Raw genomic sequence first — 4,113 nt, 5'->3', positions numbered from 1 at the left:
TATATACACCGTCGCCTTACTGGCACTTGTGCTGGTGGCATGTGAAAAAACATTCGAGCGAGGTTGTTGCCAGTACTGCTTGACTGGCTCCTGTGCAGATGGCATGTAAAATACACCATTTTGAGCATGGCCGTTGCCAGAACCGCCTGACTGGCCTTCATGCTGGTGGCACGTAAAAGCACCCACTACACTCTTGGAGTGGTTGGTGTTAGGAAGGGCATCCAGGTGTAGAAACTCTGCCAGATTAGATTGGAGCCTGGTGCAGCCTTCTGGTTCACCAGTCCTCAGTCAGATCGTCCAACCCATGCTAGCGTGGAAGGCGGACGTTAAACGATGATGATGATGATGATGACACCTGCTTGTTGTTCATACACCTGTCTTTGTATTTTGTTTTTCTGTAAATTTAAACAATATGTATTATAGTTATGATATATTCTGTTATGAATGTAGTAGAGCACAGTATAAAGCTCGTACACCTTTTTTCAATTATATATGTGTGTATGTGTGTGTTAGTGGGCGTGTGTATGTGTGTGCATGTATATATGCATGCATATGTACATCTGGACTGTCACCATAGTAACAAAGCAAAAGCAGAAAGAGTGAAGCTGCTTGACAAAGATTGACCTTGAACTCTGCTGTGCATATGCATTAAGTTTTAACATTCTAGCTCACACCCACTGTTTACGGCAGTGCTTGGAAGGACGGTGTGTAGTGTGTGATCGTCACATTGACCATGGGAGAGAAAGTTGTCATGGTGATTACATGCTCAGAGGCCTACGCAAAGTTGCAGAAAGTATATTGAGAGGAGTGTATGAGCAGCACACAGGTGTATGAGTGGTTCAGATGTTTCTAAGATGACCGAAAAAGTGTCAATAACAACGAATGTTCTGGGAGACCCACCACCAGCAGAACTGAGAAAAACATTAGATGAACATGTAGCAGTGAGGGGAAATTGTTGAATCACCATCTGTGAGTTATCAGGGGAAGTGCAGATTAGTTATGGTTCAGCTCAGTCCATTATCACTGAAGATCTGGGTATGAGATGCGTGTCTATCAAGTTTGTGCCAAAATTGCTTTCAGCTGACCAAAAGGACACTAGGGTTTCAGTTGTACAAGATCTCCTTTATTGTGTGGAGAATGATATAAACCTTCTGAAAACTTTGTGTTGGCCTCTGAGCAGGTCCTGCCAAGCTTTTGCCAAAATTTGATGCAGATTCTCTGCTTAACTATCTCTATCATGGTCAATGTGATGATCACACGCTACACACCTTCCTTCCAAGCACTGCTGTATGCAACGGAAGTGAGCTAGAGAATAAAAACTTAGTGCACATGCACAACAAAGTTCGAGGTCAATCTCTGCGAAGCAGCTTCACTTTGCGTGCTTTAGCTTCGTTACTATGGGAACAGTTTGGATACTTATTGACCAGACCACATCTATGCAAAGATACACATATTCTTTTATTCTTTTATTTATTTGAGTCATTTGACTGTGGCCATGCTGGAGCACCTCTTTTAGTCGAGCAAATCAACTCTAGGACTTATTCTTTGTAAACCTAGTACTTATTCTAGTGGTTTCTTTTGCTGAACCGCTAGATTATGGGGACATAAACACACCATCAAGTGATGTTGGGGGGACAAACATAGACACACAAACACACACACACAACAGGCTTCTTTCAGTTTCCCTCTACCAAATCCACTGACAAGGCTTTGGTTGGCCTGAGGCTATAGCAGAAGACACTTGCCCAAGGTGCCATGCAGTGGGACTGAACCTTGAACCATGTGGTTAGTAAGCAAGCTTCTTACCACACAGTGACATATACATATGTACATACTTGCACACACAAACACACACACACACACACGCACATGCACACACATACACACACATGCACACACATACGCACACATGCACACACATGTGTGCGCACACACACGCGCACACACAGACACACACAGACACACACAAACACACAGACACACACGCACACACACACACACAAAAACTTTAGTTCTTTTCTTTTTAAAAACAGCAGATTATGATTTTAGAGGAATTTGGTAATTGTGTCCAAAAATTTACACAATCATCAAATATTCTTTTCTACTCTAGGCACAAGGCCCACAATTTTGGGGGAGGGGGCCAGTCAATTACATCGACCCCAATATGCAACTGGTACTTAATTTATCGACCCTGAAAAGACGAAAGGCAAAGTCGACCTCAGCAGAGCTTGAACTCAGAACGTAAAGACAGACGACATACTGCTAAGCATTTCACCCAGCATCAAATATGAAGGATGGCTGGTCTTATAACTGATTAAACTGATCCCTCCCCTACTCCTACTCAACCAGTGTCTTACTTTATTGACCCTTATTCTGGACGGAATGCAAAAAGGTAAAGCTGACCTTTGTGTGATTTGCATGTTTCCCATAGGACACAGGATTAACTCAGTAAGCATTTAATCCTTTCAATTTGCGGATTCTTGAAGAATCCTTGCAAAACACTTAAACATAATGTAACTGCTGTTTTTTTTCTGAGTTAACACTTTCAATCTATCAAAGACTTCGTTTGTTGTGGTGTCGTCGTCATAGTAATAATAAAATACAACAGCAGATTTATATTTAGCAAAATATCCTCAGCTGTTGAAATCTTGTGTGTGAAAATGGCTAAGCATGAAACAATATTCCTGTTTTTTTTTTGGTTTTTTTTTTGCTTTTTAAAACAAAAATTCTCCTGTCAATTAGTTTAAAACCCATTCACAATCAACACCTGCTGATATTTGTAATAGTAGTAATAGTAGTGGTGGTGGTGGTTATGGTGGTGGTGGTGGTACTGCTGCTGCTACTGGTACTACCGCTGCCACCATCACCACCACCGCTGCCATTACTGCCACCAACACCACTACCACCACCACCACCATTTATTTAAATAAAACCCTTGATTCAATAGCACTGTGTACAAACTCTATACTTGGAATGACCAATTTTAGATACTATTGGAATTTACTCACAAGGTATTGGAATCTTATATGTATACCATTCTGCCTAAATAATGGATCTACAAATGCAATATCCCTGTATATCTCATATCTATTTTCATTCCTCCACTTCACTCTTTATTTCATATCTTATCTAAAAATAACTATTGCTTAACCATCTTCTCACACTGTCTCCGATGAAGGGATATAATAAATATCCTGGAAACAGCTGTAAGACCCTCTATTTATAAATGTCCTAAAATCTTCACAGCCTTGGTTTTTTATTTCATTCTGAAAAAGAAAGTTATATATATATAAATTATTTACTATTTATTATATATATATATATATATATATATATATAATATAATATAGTATATATAGGTAATTATTTGGACTCTGGGTATATGTCTGGTAGTATTCTGATTAGGGCACTTTCACCATTTAGATTAGCTGATGTCATGCACAGTTAAGATATAATTGTCACTGGATCTACGTCAGCAATTCTGCAGTGTTTGTTGAGTTTAATAATGAATGAGGAAAACAGAAAATGGATTTAGCAAGAATCTTTATTCAGCACAACAATCGTTTTGATCAGACACCTGAAGAGACACAGCCTGCATTGATGGATGCAACACAACCAAATGTACTATATCCCAGCCATAAAAGACAAATGCAGGATGGTTTAAAACACTATCGTTGTGCTGAATAAAGATTCTTGCTAAATCTATTTTCTGTTTCCCTCATTCATTATATATATATATATATATATATGATACAAATAATTACAGAGGTATCAAGCTTTTAGATCAGGTAATGAAAGTCACGGAGAGGGTCATAGCTCAACTGCTTAGGGAGCGAGTCAGTTTAGATGAGATGCAGTTTGGGTTCGTGCCTGGGAAAAGCACCACTGATGCTATATTTCTGGTAAGACAGCTGCAGGAGAAATACCTAGCCAAGGATAAACCTCTGTACCTGGCTTTCGTTGATATGGAGAAAGCCTTTGACAGGGTCCCCCGATTCCTTATCTGGTGGTCAATGAGGAAACTAGGGATAGAAGAATGGTTAGTGAGAGCTGTGCGAGCCATGTACAGAGACGCTGTCAGTAAGGTGAGGGTTGGCAATGAGTACAGTGAAG

At 39.9% G+C, this 4,113-nt stretch overlaps 1 protein-coding gene across 1 annotated transcript in view; it reads right to left on the bottom strand.

The window, feature by feature from the left end:
- LOC106874561 (short-chain dehydrogenase/reductase 3) overlaps window positions 1-4,113 on the bottom strand; it is a 241,307-nt gene that overhangs the window by 78,678 nt on the left and 158,516 nt on the right. The window lies entirely within an intron of this gene.

The sequence above is a fragment of the Octopus bimaculoides genome, chromosome 16, assembly GCF_001194135.2.
Source record: "Octopus bimaculoides isolate UCB-OBI-ISO-001 chromosome 16, ASM119413v2, whole genome shotgun sequence".
Lineage (NCBI taxonomy): Eukaryota > Metazoa > Mollusca > Cephalopoda > Octopoda > Octopodidae > Octopus > Octopus bimaculoides.
This window is presented reverse-complemented; position numbering and strand designations above follow the sequence as displayed.